Here is a 19931-nt window from a genome sequence, read left to right on the forward strand (position 1 = left end):
AGGACATCTGGTGCGAAGAGAGGATAACCGATGGTCGCTTAGGGTGACAAACTGGGTTCCAAGGGAAGGAAAGTGTAGCAGGGGGTGGCAAAAAGTTAGGTGGGTGGATGAGGTTAAGAAGTTTGCAGGGGTCAAGTGGATGCAGCTAGCACAGGACCGGGTTAATTGGAGGAATATGAGAGAGGCCTTCGCCCTTCAGTGGGTATAGTCAGGCTGATGATGATGATATGGCACATAAGCAAGTGGGGTTATCAAGAGCCAAGCCAATGGTTAAAATGTATGTTTGTTATAGTGAAGGAGATGAAAGTGTTAAACTATAGTTTGCTTAAAAACTGTCCTTTATAAGAAACTAAGGGCACATGTAGTCTACAACTGCACTTTTACCCAGGAGTAAGCTTTGTGGAATGTAATGCACTTCTTATAAAATGCACTAAAATGCCTTTCCTGCAGTATCGCAACTTTGAGCAAGTAATTAAAATATAGTTCACTAGTACTTCTCTACATGATTTGCAAGTAGGCTTATTTTCCTTCGTTAGTAAAAAGTTCCATGCAAGATGTGCAAGTCCAATTCGAAGATGGCCTGAAAACTTTGTGTGTGCAAGATTTTCATTCTTCAAACGTGGTCTTTAAGAATTGCAATTTGTTATATATTTGATTGTTCCACATGGGCTGTTATTTCTCTTTCAGTTTACACTGTTCTAGCTTCATGCAGTCTTTATGTGGCATGTTTATTTCCTCAATTTTCCAGCTGTAAGCTCAAACAATGCACATGTCCACTCCCTCACTGCCATCAATTCCTTTGTTGCTGGTGACGCAGTAGAATATAGTTCTATGTCCTTGCGTTATCATGTATGTCATATGTATTATATCACCGAGTAACGGTGTAATAGGACTTCTGCGTTGTAGTGTTGTGACTACGCTGAGCAAACCTGTGTAGATTATACTGTTCTCAATGCCTTTGTTTATGATTTCTTTTACAGCTACAAGTTCAGTTCAGTTCAGGCGTTCAGTCGTGTCCGACTCTTCGTGACCCTATGGACCATGTCACGCCACGCTTTCCGGTCTCTCACTATCTTCTTAACATCACATATCTTCATCTGCAATGCCTCGAGAATGCCATCTAACCATCGCGTTCGCTGCCTACCCCTTCTCCGGCGACCCTCAACCTTTCCCAACATCAAATCTTTCTCCAGCGACTCCTCTCTTCTCATCAGATGACCAAAGTAGCTGAGCTTTAACTTTAGAATTTGACCCTCCAATGAGCAGTCAGGGTTTATGGTCGACAATATCGACTGATTTGATCTTCTGGCAGTCCAAGGAACTCTTAAGAGTCTTCGCCAGCACCACAATTCAAACGCGTCAATTCTTCGGCGGTCAGCCTTTTTCACAGTCCAACTCTCGCATCCATACATCACAACTGGAAAGACCATAGCACGGGTTATACGGATCTTGGTTGGCAGACTAATGTCTCTGCTCTTTACTAGGCGGTCAAGGCTAACCATTGCTCTCTTTCCCAGAAGCAGGCGTCTCCTAATTTCATGGCTGCAGTCTCCTTCCGAGGTAATCTTGGCGCCCAAGAACAGAAAATCTGTCACAGCTTCCACTTCTTGTCCATTGATGCTCCAGGACTTGATAGGGCAAGACGCCATGATCTTCGTCTTTTTAATGTTCAGTTTAAGCCCAAACTTCTCACTCTCTTCTTGTACGCGCATCAGAAGTCTCTTGAGTTCCACTTCACTTTCTGCCATTAAAGTGGTATCATCCGCATATCTTAGGTTGTTGATACGTTTTCCAGCAATCTTCACTCCAGCTGAAGACTCGTCCAGACCGGCCTTCCTCATGATGCACTCTGCATATAGGTTAAATAGGCAGGGCGACAGTATGCAGCCTTGCCTCACCCCTTTCTCAATCGACTACTTAGCTATATGTGTTGGCACGTACTGAGGACGTCTATTTTTGCCCAGTTGCCTTCTATTAGTGCACTTTGAAAGCAAGCTTCAGCTTCTGAACCATCCGTGTATGACTCTCTCTAGTTATATTTTTCTTTTAGCGTGAGATATTCTCATATGATACTTTCTAGCAGAGTTCATTTCTTGTGAAACTGTGTTAAACTGAGATCACACATTGCAGGAAAAATATACTATGGAAGCAACGGGTCATGGTTTTCGGCAATATCTGGTAATAAGTCTATTATGCCAAGAGTGCTCTTCTCTTCAAAAAACAAAAGCAGTGATTTCATCATTTGGGGCCTAATGGCGAATATTATTCCAGAGAGACAATTTGCAACAATTGTATACCACAGGTGTTTCTTCCGTGACCTTATTTTAGGAACAGGCGAGTGCAGTCCAGCTACCTTCTAGGGAAGGTTTATTTGCTTCCACATAAAGGCTTGGAACAAGGAATGTTCTGTACGCTCAACAAAAACACAGACCAAGGCTATGAACCAGATCTAATTGCTTTAGGTACGATGGCTTTGCTGAACCATGTATTACACATCCATAATCTACACAGCAGCGTACCAGGGAGTGATAAATATGTATAAATGAAGTGAAGTCCTTTCAGACCCTCCACGCTTACTTGACAGCACTCTGTGCATAGGCCTCGTCCATTGCTGTTTTGGGGCGGACATATACCGCCACCTGCTGTGAAAATCTGCATGAAGCAGATGCTCCTGGTGCAGGCCTCACACTCAACACTGAAGAATGGGACGCGTGCCTTATAAACGAGCCCACTTTTGGTTTGATGTGCATACTAATGTCACAACTTTTACAAAAATGCGGTTGTGAATCCGCCAACCTGACACAAATATTTTTTCATAATTTGTATGGGAAGCTGTACTAAGGTATGACAATTTAGCGTGATGTGTAGAGTCGTGCACAAATGTGAAGAGAAAACCTGAACCACTGGGATTACAGTTTTTCTGTATAAAAAGAATATGAGAAATGAGAGAGAGGATGCATATTTCAAGAACAGCCACTTTGACATCAGGAAACACTGGCATACAGGTCTGTCCAATTGCATGGTCTTTCCACTTTTGCTCATGACAGTACATTTTATATAATTAACATTTTCTAATTATGCATCTTATTACTTATAGGCAGGCAAAGTTAACTGCAACTTATAATGTGCATGATGTGCAAACTTGACCAAATATGGTTTCTTTCCTCCTGGCTGTGAAAGCAGAAAGCAGTTCTCTGTTTTTTAAAGCAATGCTCTAAACTAAGTGCTTGTTATATTATTTTCGAGCTGATAGAGCGATAAAATTGTCAAATCGTGGTTGGCATTACCCTTGTATCCTTTTAAACCAACGCATTTTATTTAAGACATGCCATTTATCTGATATTTCTGTTCTTTGTTTTTAACACTTTGGCGCCCTGAAATAATTCTGTACACCATACAAGTCTTTGGCATGGTTATAGGAGCAGCTAAAGCAATACAAATACCACTTCAAAAATTCCACTCTTGTGCTTTGCTGCAAAAGGCCAGTAAGACAAGAAAAAAAGCTGGTAGAAAGCATTAGAATGCATGCTAACCTCTTGAATGGAGACGGGGAGACAGTTAATGAAGGCATATTGGGGTAAATACAAAGGAAGCGAAGTACAATTTGACAAAGAAAAAAGGTGATATGACACTCATGATCATTGCATGCTACTTGCACTGCTTGAACGACAGTATTACAATGAGGCTGAAATGTCTAAAGAAATGTAAATGAGAGTAATTACTCATTAGTATCCACCCAGATATCACCATAATGACACAAAAAGGAAAAGGAATAACGGACACTTTCGAAAAGGATCGAGTAGTACTGCGCAGAAGAGAGAAAAAAAAAAAAAGCATCCACAGTTGCGATGAGCCGAGGGACTGTCCATACATGAGGTAGAGAACAAAAAGAAGGGGCACATTAAAAGACGTACATCTATAGATTACTCCAAACATATTGCCAATGCATTGTCAGCTGCAATAGCAATGTGATGACCTAAACAGGAGTGCAGTTTTCCAGCGCTATCGGACCAACTCTACCAGCCTGAGAGTTGATACAACTCGATAGGCTGTATAAATGGCAAACAAAGCCATCGCATAAAACATAATCACTATAGAATGATTGTGATTGCAATGCTTATGTCTACTAGCATGCAATTATCTTATCCACCTGTTGTTAGAATATGCCGTAAACACCTGGGACCCTTTCACCTCAACCAACATTCACCAACTAGAGCGAATAAAGTAGTTAGCTTTGAAACTTAACTCATAGGGCCATACATCTGTCAGCGAGCTCTCGAAACGTAGTGGATTACTCCCAATTACTGAGTGCAATCACGCCTGCTAATTACAGTTTCTCTTTCAGTTTGTAAATAGTCACTATAATTCATTAATTTATTAACTAAATTGTGTAAATAATGTCATACTTCCAACTGTTTTGCTTACTCCTCAGGCTATAACATAAGACAATGGCCAGCACTAACAAAAACCCCTTCGAACATACAAAATAAGTGTTTTAAACATTCTTTTTTTCCAGAATAACTACCAAATGGAATTAACTTAATAGCAAGACTGTTAACCAGAATTCTGTACTATTTCTTGAAAAGTGCCTGCAAATGTAACGAATATGAGTGTGCTTATATAAGCCTGTATGTATTTTTTTTTCCCCACCCTGCTATGATCCACACTAGATCGCACAACAAAAAAATGCAGGACAACAAAAGCATGCAGATGAGCCCAGCTATAATTAAAGTCAATTAGCCTCGTCACAGCATATTTCATGTGCCTTAGGTGTGATTCAACTAGTCTGCTGCCCCATAGCCCAGAAACCCATTTTATCACGTAATCATTGGCAATTTTCCTTCGCCTAAGGTTGTCAAGCAGCAGGTGCTGTTCGTTCACATGGGACTCACTTATGTGGATGTGTCCACTATGTGCTCAACTTGACCGACAGGTGGTACTAGGTGTTGAGGAAAGCTGGTGCCCCCAAACGAGTGCAAGGAGCCTATATTCGAAGACAGTGCAGCTCTCCTTTTGAGGGTGTTTATGTGAGGTAGGAATGTGAGTCATCTCCCAAAAATTATGTCCCAAAAAAATTTGTGGGTTTCAACGCTGCTGAACCGAATGTAGAGTGAAAGCTTTGGCTGTAGGCGACCGAGCGTTGCATCGAACTCAACCAGTGTTCCGCTGAACGCATCCAAGTTCACCGACGTTCTAGGCAGAGTACCCAGGCTCGAACACGACCACAGACGGCTGAGTTTCGATGGAAGCAAAACGGAGAGGCGTCTGTGTGCTGTGTGATGTCTATGCACGTTAAAAATCCCCAGGTGGTCGAAATTACTCCGTAGCCCTCTACTGTAGTAGGGTGGCTAGAAGGAGAGATGTGATGAACACGGCACGCTTTCCATAGAGAGGGGTGGCCCTCCGAGCGTGACAGCCAAACAAAGCGCTGCAGTCTGGGGTGCCGTCAGCCTTCTGGAAGAGACTTGAACGCGTCCAAGGAACGCCATGCGACAGAAGCGGTGGTGTACCGTCCAAACACATTTGCCGGAGAAAGTGTGACCGATACTGCGCCTTTCCTTTCCTGTAAACCAATTATAATTATATGTAGTACTGCAACGAACGCCGATAAGAAGCAAATGATAGGAGAGAAAGGGTAGGCTTTCGCCACTCTTCTCTTAAGAGACACCACGAAGGAGTCGGCGGTGGCCTCGGCGCGCCAGCTGTGCACTGTGTGACGTCACTTCCTCCTGGCGCATGCGCAGCTGGCGCGCGGCGTGACGTCACTCCTCAGCAGCAGCGGCACCTCTGAGTCATCCGTGTATCCGACAGGGAGAGTGGTGGCGCACTTGTGATGTCATGACTGGCTTCGCGCATGAACAGATGGCGAAGCGGCGGTGGACGCAAAATGGCTCTTCAATAGCGTAGTGTTGCTTTCGCAACAAAATTTATGATCATGTCTCACTTGTATATAGTGTAATGTCATATAGACAGAGAGTAGGATCAGTTTGCAGACCTCGTCTAAACAAGAAAAGAACTGCCACAGGCTTCTTTGTAAACTATCCGAACCTGTTGTTAGCTGCCCATGTTGCTAGCTTATTTACAGTAAGAGGAATTTTTTTTTTCGCACATTAAAACGTTAAAAGATGTTAACGCAATCAGGAGGTCATGATCGTGGACTGAGTGCATTATGGATTTTCTCGAGATTTGCACTGCCTATACGTCATCCCCATAATGCTGAGGTCTGATGTAGGCTTGACATGCTTGTCACAGACAAAGAGGCTCAATGGTGAAGTACCTGCTTATTTTCAAAGCAGAAACATTAGAAAAAGTTGTATAATTCTTTGCTGCTGGATAAATTCCCTAATGGCTTGTGGTAGTTTGTGGTGTCTGCTTTGTTCGCTGCTCTTGCTTCTCTCCATCAGTGAATCAAAAGACTGGGAGGAAGAGCTATGTCGCATGCAGATAGCATTTGTTCATGATTAATTTGCTCAGACAACTTGTGGCTCATTTTATTTACCTGTGAATAAATATTTATTATGCGCTATGCTTCCCCGGTTTACAAAAGTTTTATTTGTATTAGACCCAGTGCGAGATGCATTATATCCTTGCCACTGGTTAGCTGCCACCGCTCTGACTATGGCAACCCCTATAACAGAGATGTGCAGCTCACAATATGCCACCGGCCTACTGCGCTTTTCACGGTCGTTTAATCGGGCTAGATTAGATCGCATTATTTTGTCGGCAATATAATGGCCCACTGTATGGCAAAAGACTTTGTTCTGTTAAATCTGATGAACACTGAGGAAGTCAGTTTGGAGCATTTTTTGTGCAGTGTGTTTTGGAGTGGAATGATGCAGGATAAGCAGTTTGGAGCAGAACGGAGAAAGTGGAGCACCCCTTGCACCGCTGCTTATATGACCGCCTCATATCTTAGAGTGAACAGCACCCACACATTAATTTAAAGGGACAATTAGTTGAAATCAAGACAACTAATTAGTAATAATAAGTACTACTAAGTAGCTACAAAAAATTATACTACTGCTTAGCCCTACTTCTTAGTGCTACTAATTAGTATTGAGTGCTACTAACTGAAACCAGCACTTGCTATTGGATCAACACTTTAGGATACCTAATTATCCCAATTTATTTTTGCTCTGTAGCAAAAAAAAAAAAATATATACTTTCTACCTCATACTCCCCTATCTTGGATTACTCAAAAGGCAGAAAGCAGAGAAGAATTTTTGGTCTAATCCATGTTACACATAGATTAATCCAATCCACTGCAGGTGTGCATGTGTGCTGTTCAAAGTTCTGATTACGTGCGTATGCAGAGACCAGCAGAAAGAAGGCTGTCACTCAAGAAGTCTTTAAGCCCTCTTTTAATATGCCCCTTAAACGTCCCCGTGTAGCACACATAGCATGTACACTACTGCTTTATCGTATTACCAGCATCTCGGCGCAAGCATATTCTTTTAACTGTCTCATGTGTGCCAGGTGAGGTATGTCTGATGGATGCAAGTAATGAGGAAAACGCTGTAGTGTAAGCACAAGCATACTTACACATTTTAAGCACACAGCGAGCCAAGCAGCCACACCAAAACAATCACACACCAAGAAAACAAATGCAACCACTGCGACCACCAGGTGCGAGAGCGGACAAGAACATGTAGGAAGGAGGGTACGAGTGTGTGCTCAAATGCAACAAAGTTCTTATAAAGAAAGACATCTTATGCATTCAAAAATTTACACAAGAATATTGTGCATCTATAAAAGGCCAGAGTTTATCTCGTGTAATGTGTATTTTGTTTCAAATGTTTGTTAAAGGGGGATGCGGGGCTAAATGATAAACTTTTGAACTACTGTACAAATTTCAATAAAGTTTTCAAGGGTAGCTTATCTTCCTTTCATTAAAATATATTCTAAGTGTCATCGCCTTAGCACAAATAGAAAATGAGTTGCAACTGTCATAATGAGAAATTAAGTGTGTCAGCTTAGGAAAACTAGCATTTTAAGAATCATGCAGATATAGTAACCGCTTGTGCTTAGATAACTTCAAGGTAGTTGCTTGAGCAAGATCAGGCCAATTGCGGGTTCTTTATGACACTTTTATAAAAACCTGAGCACTTTAAAAACCAACTTCATTTTTTTTTTATGTGTCACATATTTTTTTTTTTTTAGAGAATAAGGAATTCAAAAAGTACCTTATCTTGTTCCAAACAAAATTTTAGTACCACCTTGACAGCAGCATTTGGCAAACGAATTTGGAAATGGTAGTTTTCCTAACGGTTGCAGACTTGCAAAAAGTGTAAACCGAGAAAAATGAGTTGAAAGATTTCAGGACATCCTATTCAAATTTAGGGCTTAATTTAATAAATCAGAGTGGCCCTAGTGCATATGTTAGGCCGCCCTTTTCAACACGACACTGATTTGTGGCGATTGCTTCAAGTTGCCTCTTTTTTTTTTTTCGGCTTTACAGCTGTCCAGTGCCCTTGTCCGCACTCGTGATATGCTTTTTTTTTTGTTTATTTGCTGGGCGTGCCTCTTCGTCTATGCCTAGGCTCCATATTCTACCACCAGCTTGTCGTGCATTTTGGTTAGGCAGGCTCCCAGTGTTGTGAAAACAATGTTCAAAGGTTACGTGCTGCGTTTTAGTCAATTCAAGCTTCTATTTCGGTTTACCAGCCAATCTGCTCTTGCCTCTGCCCAAAATTTCCCTTCTTTTTCTGTTTTTCTTTTCAGCTGTCTGCTGTTCTCTCAATACAGGTCTATTTTGGCTAAACAGCATGGAAATCAAGCTTTCTAACCATATCATATACTCCGCGTTCAGTTTCTTGCTTGCTATGCGGCTATGTCTTGAAATCAGCGTTCATAGACTCTTTTGGTGATGAGTGCACCCCATCTCGCAAAAATATTAATTTTGTAAGAGAAGGTTTAATCTATACGTCGAGGTCGGCAAGGAAGCGCACGATGATCAAACCAGCACGATGATCTGCGCGATCACAATTCCACAGAATGCTTCCTCTTCATCAGTGTCCAGCAAAAAGGGCTCATCTTCTTCACAATGCCGCCCAGAGAAAAAGGAGCCATCCTGGCGACTTAAGGGGACGAAGGTACAATTGGATCGTAGAACGGCTTAAGACGCTGCACATGTACAGTCTCGCGGCCACGGCGTCGCAAATCCGAAGATGGCGTAAGCGGCTCAACAATATAGTTCACTGGTGAAGTGCGCTCGACGACACGGTAGGGCCCGTGATACTTTGAGATCAGCTTTGCGGAAAGACCGGGGCTACCGGATGGAACCCATAGCCACACAAGTGAGCCGGGCTCAAAGTGTGGTGCATTCTCCTGATCAGTGTCATGGCGATATTTTTGGCGCCACTGAGAGTCGGTCGTAAACGTGCGGGCAATCTGGTGGCATTCTGCGGCATACTTGGCAGCTTCTGTCACTGTAGTGTATTCTGATGGATCAGGGTTGTAGGGGAGGACAGTATCAAGGGGAGCAGATGGATGCCGACCGTAAAGCAAAAAGAATGGAGAGAAACTCGTGCTAGATTGCGTAGCAGTATTGTACACATAGGTGATATAAGGAAGGACAATGTCCCAGTTCGTGTGGTTGGATACGACGTACTTCGCGAGCATGTCGCCGAGGGTGCGATTAAATCGTTCAACAAGGCCGCTTGTTTGTGGGTGGTAAGCAGTGCAAGTCCGGTGAATGATTTTGCACTGATCGAGCAGGGCTTGAACGACTTCGGATAAGAAAGCACGGCCTCTGTCGCTGAGCAATTCACGAGGAGCACCGTGATGGAGAATAAAGTTCTTCAATAAGAAACCAGCCACATCTCGGGCTGTTGCAGCTGGGAGCGCGGCGGTTTCGGCATATCGCGTCAGGTGGTCGACGGCGACAATGACCCAGCGATTGCCATCGGGTGTGTACGGAAGAGGGCCATATAGGTTAATTCCAATGCGGTCGAAGGGTCTAAGCGGGCATGTGAGAGGCTGTAACTCACCAGCCGAACGGAGAGAGGCAGGTTTGCGGCGTTGTCACGTCGGGCACGATCGAACGTACCCGAGAACCGAGTTGTACATACCGCGCCAATAGTAACGAAGACGGATTCGTGTGTACGTCTTGAAAACTCCGGCGTGTCCGCACTGTGGATCGGCATGAAAAGCTGTACATATTTGAGTCCATAAATGGCGCGGAATCATGAGGAGCCATTTCCGTCCACTTGAGTTGTAGTTGCGCCGGTAAAGGAGGTTTTCCCGAATCTCATAGTGGGAAGCTTGGCAGCGAAGGGCGCGTGAAGGGGTAATCGCTGATTGGTTTGAAAGGTAGTCAATAAGAGAGGCGATCCATGGATCCTTCCATTGTTCGGCAGGCATGTCACTGACGTCGATCGAAGATGCCACGGAGTCTAAGACGGAGAGACTGGCAAGGTCGGCTGGAAGCGGTGAGCGAGATAAAGCGTCGGCGTCTGTATGTTTGCGTCCAGATCGGTAAATAACGCGGATATCGTATTCTTGCAAACGCAGAGCCCACCGTGCCAAGCGGCCGGATGAATCCTTGAGCGATGAAAGCCAGCATAGGGCATGATGGTCCGTGACTACGTCAAAAGAACGGCCGTCAAGGTAAGGGCGAAACTTTGTGATTGCCCAGACAATGGCTAAGCACTCCTTTTCCGTTACAGAGTAGTTCACTTCGGCTTTGGTGAGAGTACGGCTGGCGTAAGCGACTACGTATTCACCGAAGCCAGAGGGGCGCTGAGCAAGCACAGCTCCGAGGCCGACACCACTCGCGTCTGCGTGCACTTCGGTTGGCGCCTGGGGGTCAAAATGGCGCAGGATGGGCGGGCCTGTGAGAAGGCGGCGCAAGGTGTTGTAGGCGTTGTCGCATGCTGGTGACCACAGCGAAATGTCTGAGTTATTGCCGAGGAGCTCAGTCAGCGGAGCGACAATGGAAGCAAAGTTCCGTATAAAACGCCGAAAGTATGAGCACAAACCCCAAAAACTCCTTAGTTGCTTGGTGGTAGTAGGTTTCGGGAATGCAGTCACAGCTCGAAGTTTGGCGGGATCAGGACGGATACCATCTTTGGACACAACGTGGCCCAAAATGGTCAGCTCACGAGCAGCGAAACGACACTTCAAGTTGAGCTGCAGACCGGCGTTCGCAAGACATGTCAAGACTTGCTTCAGTCGAGAGAGGTGGGTCGCAAAGTCTGGCGAGAACACCACGATGTCGTCAAGGTAACAGAGGCACGTCTTCCACTTTAGGCCACGCAGAATTGTATCCATCATACGCTCGAATGTAGCAGGAGCATTGCAGAGACCGAACAAAGAGGCCATCGGAGGTGACAAACGCGGTTTTAGGGTGATCTTACGCAGCCATGGGCACCTGCCAGTAACCGGATCGTAAATCGCGCGAAGAAAAGAGTTCAGCACCTTGTAAGCAGTCCAATGCATCATCTATGCGCGGAAGAGGGTAGACGTCTTTCCTCGTGATTTTGTTTAGGCGACGGTAGTCAATGCAGAAGCGAATAGAACAGTCTTTCTTCCGCACTAGGACAGCAGGGGAAGACCAGGGACTATTAGAAGGCTCAATCACTCCATTCTGTAACATTGTGTGAACTTGGTCATCAATAACTCGGCGCTCGGTGGCCGACACTCGATAGGGGCGCTGACGCAGAGGAGCATGGGAACCGGTGTCAATGTGGTGGGCAACAGTTGATGTGCGGCTCAAAGCAGGCTGGTGAGAGTCGAATGAAGAACGGAACTGATGAAGCAGCGCAGAGAAGTTCAGAGCGTTGAGGTTCAGGAAGACTGGCATCGATGGAGCGGAGGAAAACGTCGGCAGAAGACTGGTCCAGCGCAAGAACAGGCGGTGTGAGTGCAGCCAAGTCAGCGGGCTGTGAAGCGGGTGTTGCGTCACCAGGGAGAATATAATCAATGAACTGGATGGTGCCGAGGCATTCACCGCGACGCAGGGATATGGGAAATAAGAACGGATTACAAATTTAGAGCGCGGTGAGGCCAGCTGACACAGAAAGTACGGCGTACGGCAGGAGAAGATTTTTGCGGCTTAGAAAGATAGGCGATGGGATGAAAAGTACATCAGTATGGCCGGAAAAAGCACAAGCGGTGGGCACAAGAATGAAAGAGCACGCAGGGAGATCAGTATCTTCGGCAACGAGGACTTTGGGAAAAGGAACGTCCGGCGACGGTTCGTCTAGCGCAAAAAACTCCAGTTCGGCACGTGCACAGTTGATCACCGCATTATGACGCGACAGAAAATCCCAACCCAAGGTAAGATCATGAGAGCAGGAAGGCAAAACTATGAACTCTATTGCGTACAAAACTTCTTGAATGATGACTCGAGCGGTGCACACCGCTATAGGCTCTACAGGCTGGGCACTTGCCGTGCATAGCGAGAATCCTGAAATAGGTGTCGTCAGTTTGCGCAATGAACGGCAAAGACTTGCAGCCATGGCAGAAACAGCAGCGCCGGTGTTGACCAGAGCCAGTACTATAACACCCTCAACAGAAACTTCAAGCAGGTTTGCAGGAGATACGTGAGGCCTTTTACAGTTCGCTCGTTGCGCAGTTCTCGCCTCAGGAACTGCGGCATTCAGTTTTCCTCTTGCGCAAGATTGGGACGCCGGCGCAGAGGAGATAGGGAGCAGCGACGCGGCGAGATTGAGCGGTGAGGAGAAAAGGTAGTATGATCATTCGCAACGGAACCTGCAGATGAATCTCGGCGGCTGCGTACTGATCCCGGGTAGGCTGCCAGGAAGCTGATGTTCGCCGCGATAGAAAACCATCGGGAGTGCGATTTCGGCAGTATCTGGCAATATGGCCAGCACATCCACAAGAATAACAAATGGGACGGTTATCACTTGTTCGCCATGGATTGCGTCGCTGCGGACGAGGCGGAACGAAAGGCTGTGGCGCCTGAAGAAATTCCTGTACAGGCGCTGGAGGCGTAGCGTACACCACAGGGTAGCTAGGTGGCCGTGGTCGGGCAGCGACCGCAGCGTACGTCAGTGGTGCGACGGGAGTGGGGGCGCATGTCATTGGTGCAGCGACAGGTGGAGTGACGTCCACGTATGCGAGGGTCTCAATGGCTAGTGCGGGCTGAGGAATGGGCGCTGGCGGATGGACAGGGGGAAGGGCGTCCGCTACGCGGTCGGCGATGACCTGTTGAAGGGGCGCCAAATTGCAGGAAAGCTCGCAGTTTGTGGGCAATAGTGATATTTGGCGAGCAACTTTCTCTCGGATGAAATCTTTGAGCTGCTGCAGCAGCGATGAGGTCTCAATGTAGCGGAGAGACCAGAAAGTGATTCCACAGGGGCGGAAGGCTGTCGAGGGAGGAGTCGCTGCTTGCGCAACTCATCGTAGCTTTGACAAAGGTTGACAACTTGTGCAACAGTTGTCAAATCCCGGGATGTTAACATGAGAAAGGTGTCATATTTGATGCCTTTCAGGATGTGCTTGATCTTTTGTGCCTCGGGCATCTGGGCGTTTACGCGACTGCATAGGTGGAGCACATCTTCAATGTAGCTGGTAAACGCCTCGCTGAGCCGCTGTGTTCGATCGTGCAAGCGTTGTTCGGCGCGGAGCTTGCGTACAGTAGGGCGACCAAATACGGTGGTAAGGTTCGCCTTAAATGAGTCCCAATTCGCGATTTCGGCTTCATGGTTACAATACCACAGGTTGGTGACTCCAGTCAAATAAATGATAACGTTCGTTAACTTTGAGCTTTGAACTTTGAGTGAGTTCTTACAATCGTCCCACTTATTGTAAGAACTCACTCGCTCGTAGGAAGCAAGCCAGTCGTCACAGTCGGTGTCGTCTGTCCCACTGAAAAGCGCAGGGTCTCGCTGGCGTAAGGAGCCAGAGCAGACGACCGGCGGGGTCATCGGGGCGGTTGGTGGGTGTTCGTCCTCGGCCATGTGAATTACCGGTAGCGCACGGGTGCAAAGCTCCAGCGTGAGGCAAGGGTATCAGGTTCCACCTCCACCAAGTGTAAGAGAAGGTTTAATCTATACGTCGAGGACGGCGTCGAGGTCGGCAAGGAAGCGCACGATGATTAAACCAGCACGATGATCTGCGCGATCACAATTCCACAGACTGCTTCCTCTTCATCAGCGTCCAGCAAAAAGGGCTCATCTTCTTCTTCACAATTTTAGTTTTTCTACTGCGCAGATGACAAACAAAACTAATGAGGAGTTTCTTTAATGCATGCACAACCCAAAACTACAAAAATTTAAGAACACAATTTTTTTTTGGTGAAAATTGTGGTTTTAGTCCCTTAAAGTGCTCCTTAAAGTGCTGACTGAACATTGCATTATCAGGTCAATACCATTGGCATTATGCATTCAGCAGGACTACTTTTGTTCAGCTTGAATCAACGAGCCTTAGTGACCTAATGGGCAGCGCAACCATTTTGCAATATGAAGGGCATGGTTCAATTTCCGCCACGTCCAAACTAACAAATATTTCTTTAGAGTTCAAATACTTTCCTTAGTTTACAGAAACCTTCCTATGAAATTTGGCACCAATCCGAGAACTTCTGACTAGTTTTTGAATTTATATTGTGAAGCTGACTTGTTTATTTGCGGTGTAGACAGAGAGAGATGGACAAGAACATTAAAAATGTAGCCATTAAATGTATTCCTACATTATTAAAAGAAGAGCGAGATAATTGTGTAGGCTTGACAGCTGTTCTACAAGAAAATATGAAAACAGCAATAACACATTTGTGCCCATGGCAACAGTTTCACTACTGAATCTCAAGGCTTACAAGCATAGCCAATGAATTACGCTAAACTTAAAGGGCCCCTGAAACGGTAATTGTGTTATTGCAATGCAAGAATTTCATAGAGGTGGACTTTGTGAGTCTTCAAGTCAAATTTAAAAGCTCTGCGTGGAGCCTATAATTTACAAACAATATTTAACAAGTGCACCTGGTGACCGCTTGCAGCTGACTAGGACGACATCTCTCCATGTGCCCCTATCCAGTTGTTGTCAACTGGGCTTTCTGGGTGCACACTCTCACTGGGAATAATTGGAGCAATCTTGAAGTGGATGCAACAAATGTTACACTGCACTCAATTACGACCTCACACAAATAGTTTGTGAAGACACTAGACGTACACCTTCCTCGGAATCCTTACTTGACCTTGTATTTATATCAAGCAACATAACTGACCATAACGTGTCAGTCAAATATGGGTTTTCCGATCATAAGTTGCTTTTAGTTTGATAAAAGAAGGCTTGCTGGCAAAGAGTTCTAAAATACGAACTATCTGTATAAGAGATTATTCTAATGCAGATGATGTGAGCATATTGGACAATTTTAAAATATCTTTGTACTCGTTCGATTAAGTGGCTTACGTCAACATCTTAACGAATAAATTTAAGAATGCATCAACTTCTGTCTAAAAAAAAGATTCATGCAAAAATTAAATTGGACAGTAAAAAAGCGCAATCTCTGGATTAACCGCAATATCATTAAGTTTAAATGAAAATTAAGACGCAGAAGAAAGAACAAAGAAGGGAATAAACAGAGCCCTCGCAGCTTGATCTCAAGCCTAAAGCATGCACTCCTGACTGCAAAAGAACACTTTTACTCGCAAGCGTTAAATTCGCCTTCGCGATTTTGGCGTTACCTTGCTCCATCACACGAAAAACCGCAACACGTCAACGACAATGCAATTAACGACTGTATGAATACTGCTGAGCTATATAATGAATACTTCCATTCTGCACTTTCTCCACCGGTGCCACACTCTGCTGACCTTGCCATGAGGCCCACTGAGGAGCTCACTAAACCAGAAGTTGTTTTCATGGAGGAGGGAAGAATATTTGTGCTACTGCTTAACCTAGATGTAAAACATTTGGCTGGTCCTGATGGTATCTCAAATGAATATTTAAACAATATGCAGAGTGGGTACCCAAGTATCTCTGTATCATATTTAAGGCATCCCTGGAGCAGGACCACTTGGCATTTGATTGGCTAACTGCCAGGGTTATTCCAGTCTACAAGTCCGCTGACAGACACCGTATCAAAATTTACAGGCCTATTTCAACTACTTTCACATGCTACAAGATTATGGAACATGTTATATCCAAAGTTTAATTATTTTGAGAACGCTAGTACCTTTGTTCCTAATCAAAGCAGTGTTTGCGAGAAACTGTCAACAGTTGCATAACTTAATGAAACTGTACGTTATTTTTCCAGCGTGCTTAATGAGAAAGGTCAGTCAGGTGCCATTTGCTTTGATTTTTCAAAAATGTTCCGACTGAGTTCCACACACTGTTCTGCTAGATAAGCTGCTCAGTCTCAGTATTAAGATTAAAATGATCAAATGAGTTAAATCATATCTAGTAAGAACACAGTTTGTAGAAGTAAACAGCGTAAAATCCGAGAATTTCACTGGCCACTTCAGGTGTCCCTCAGAGCTCCGTGCTAGGCCCCATCCTTTTCCTCAGTTATATTGTTACAAGGTGGCAAGCCAGTGAACACACAGAAGAGAACACGAGTGATGGCGATGACAGACGAGTTTAATGAAAGTCGGTAGGCCTAGCGCAAGTGCTCCTGCCCATGCCACTGTCTGCTTTTCCTTCCTCATCCATAACACAACCCGGGGCCACCGAGCGATCGTCCCTATCGTGGGCAAGGAAGAATGTCGACAACGATCAAATGCATAACATGAGGATGGGCTGACTTGATGTGTGAAGATAGAAGAGAAGAAAGAGAACGGCTTGCCATCATGATGATCACCAGATGAAGCCTGGCCCAGGGAGCTTTCGGGCCACACGTCACCAAAATCCAATCGCTGAGGCCCAGGCACGCACCACATGGCATGGGCAGGGGTAATGTCCTCATATATGGCAGCATCTTGGGTCGGTGGGGTCTTCTGATTGGCCTCTCGGATCAGTGGGATCATTTGGCTGCGTCTCTCTTTCGTAGTGTCTTGTGGTCAGGACAGAAAAATGGTGAGGTCGCGTCGGGTCTGGCAGGTTGGGGAAAAGCCAGGCGATGCATTCTATGAACATGCTGTCAACAGAAGCAGACGCAGGGTGCCGAAACTTCAGGACAAGATGAGGAGGGATGAACGTACCCCGCATCTCCAACTAAAATGCTACGGGTGGCCATGTAGTGCTGGACAGAGCAGTAGAGGCCCGGCCAGTAGGAACGGCGGTGCACGCTGTCACGTGTGTGGATAACACCAAAGCGTCCAGCTGTGGAAGCATAACGAGGCTGCTCGAGTATGGTAGAGTGCAGATGTTGGGGAATGACATATTGCGGCAGTATAGTGCATCTCCTTTGAGCACGAACATGGCTAGGGTAGGATCAGAGTGGCAGGTAGTCAGGCAGTCAACGAGCGAACACAGTGTACAATCCAAGCGCTGTTCTTTGCCAATGTGGGAAAAGGACGATAAAGACAAGATGCTAAGAGAACCGATGGGATGATGAGACAAGCAGCCTGTATCTTGGTGAAGCCATTTATGACTTGTAAACGACAGAAAAGGTGCACTCTAGTAATCATAACGCCCAGCGCCCCAAGTGACCAGTAGGGTCTTTGAAGCCAGAACAAGGCAAGGTGGCCCGTGATGACAGTAAAGGGTCGGCCAAACAAATAAGGGCGGAATTTTGTATAGGCCCGAACAAGCGCTGGGCACTCCCTTTCTACGATGGAGTAATTTTGTTCAGCTGTAGATAGGAGACGGCCAATAGGAGAATAAAAATGTCTATTCTCTTGGTAAGCCTATAAGCCATGTAAATCACTTTTAAGTACTTAGGGGTAACATTATCTGATGATCTCAGCTGGAAAGCACACATAAATAACATAAGCTGTTCAGCTAAAAAATAGGTCTTGTACTTGACACGCAAGTTGAAACTCGCTCCCAGAAAAACGAAATTAGAGCATGGCTTCAGAGATCATCCTCGCACGCACGCTTCTCTCCGGCCGTTCCAATCGACACGTGCCCCAGCCAAATGTAAGTTTGTCGATTCCTCCAGGCCCAGGGAAGACCTGACCTGCCTCATGTTCCAAAGAAAATGGTACTGAAGAGGCTTACAGAGCTTACATTGCCTTAATTCAAGAGGTGCTCTCTTCTAATTTGCCCAGCAAGGAAGGTTCACGCCACTGACATGGCGAAGATATTCATAGAAAAGTTCGTTAGGCCATAACTTGTCAACGTAAGAAAAACAGTAACTGATAGAGCAGCTTGCCAGAAAAAACTTCTGAGCAAGATAGGTGCTGCGTGCTTAGTCTGGCGAGTTTTAGATTTGCGAATAGAGAACTACGCATGTAGTCATCATCATAACAATAATAATTGAACTTTGTAAATAATGAAATGTTTGTGTGTAATTCTTGACAGTGCTTTGTTTTTCTCTGTGTCCACCTCATGAGTTTTGTAAATAAAGAAACGTGTCTTTTTTTAAATTGCTCACGGTGTTTGCCTCGTAATTTAGTTCAGAAAGTGGCTAGTCTCATTACAACAGGAGGAGCTTTAGTGCCAGAAATGTTCTTATAAGTTTTGTGTATCATTGAAAGTGTAATGAAAAATTGCTAAATAGATTGACAGGCGTGTATGACAGTCGTATTCACTGCCCTGCATCACTATTCTAGTCTAATCACAATTTATTTGAACCCACTTGCTCGGTTTGGCCCTCTGCGTGTATAGGTATAGGAGTAAAAAATAAATAACATTGCATCCAGTCTGTAGCATATGCAAACAAGTGAAAACAAGAAAGATGCTGCAACTCACGCGATAATTGCGCACATTTATGCTATGATGAGCAGCTAGTTTACAAACGAGATAATAGCTTTTCCTCACTTTCAATCATACATGCTGATCTGTTTATTAACGGGATCACTTCCAAAAACCTTGCATATACTCATATGGTGGCAGAGGGGCCTGAATGTGCCACGATTCCCCTTCACCTCTATCAAACTTGCGTGCTTACGATCTTCCAAGACTGCTTTAAAAACGCACGAGAAAAAAAAAAAAAGCTATTGTGAAATGCATTCAAGTCGGCAATAATCCTGTGGCTAGAGGCGGAACCATTTATAGAATGGCATTCATGCGATGCATGTTTATGTAAGTCGCCACACTCGTAAATACTGTGTATAGAGAGCTAATAAACTTAAAAATGCATGATGCGTATATATGCACTGACAAAAAAAAAAAAAACGGAAACGCAGCAGAGAGAACCAGAGCAGGCTGAGCTTCGGGCAGGCGCCGACTAATTTTGCACATGTGGGTCTCATATTATTAGAATGTTAATGATTGCGAAATTGTTGGCTACCGTCTTGCCCGTGGCATTTTAAAGCTAGCAGCTCGACTGTGGTTCGAGCACAAGCTGAGGAAACTTGTGTTTTATAGTTTGCGCCAAGCTGCGGCGGAACACTTGATGCATAGGTGGCGAGCGCCGCGGCGCGGCAAAAGACGATGCCACGCCCCTTTTCCAACTTACGCTCTCTCCGGCCGATTGGAACGGCCAGAGAGAAATGCGCACGGGGGGTGATCTCAGAGGCTATAATTAGAGTATGCAAGCGTCATGTGGGACCCCTTCAAAAAGAACAAGATAGACAGAATTGAAAAAAGTCTAAAGAGCAGCAAATACAGCTCGAAATACGTAGCTAGCAATTTAATGATGGTACGTCCATTTTGAAAATGTACATTTGTTCTTGGTTGTATGTACTTATTTTATCTTGCAGCTGTAGAAGGATGATGACACTGTGATGAATTTCGTATTTCTTGCTTTGTACCTGTGCCATTTCTTGCACACTTGTCTTGCATGACCTGTTTTTGAGCATGGCAGCATTGCTATTATGTACTTCTTGTGTTGTAACCACACTGTAATGGCTTCAAGCCAACAGTATTAATAAATAAATAAAGTGGGACGGGGTGCAGTGGGGTGCCGTCGTGACTAGTTTACTTCA

General features: G+C 45.1%; 1 protein-coding gene across 2 annotated transcripts in view; it reads right to left on the reverse strand.

Annotated features, from left to right (window-relative positions):
- LOC146206688 (coiled-coil domain-containing protein 186-like) overlaps positions 1-19931 on the reverse strand; it is a 101110-nt gene that overhangs the window by 75900 nt on the left and 5279 nt on the right. The window lies entirely within an intron of this gene.

The sequence above is a fragment of the Amblyomma maculatum genome, chromosome 1, assembly GCF_055883805.1.
Source record: "Amblyomma maculatum isolate TAMU_Amacu chromosome 1, ASM5588380v1, whole genome shotgun sequence".
In the NCBI taxonomy this organism is placed as follows: Eukaryota; Metazoa; Arthropoda; class Arachnida; order Ixodida; family Ixodidae; genus Amblyomma; species Amblyomma maculatum.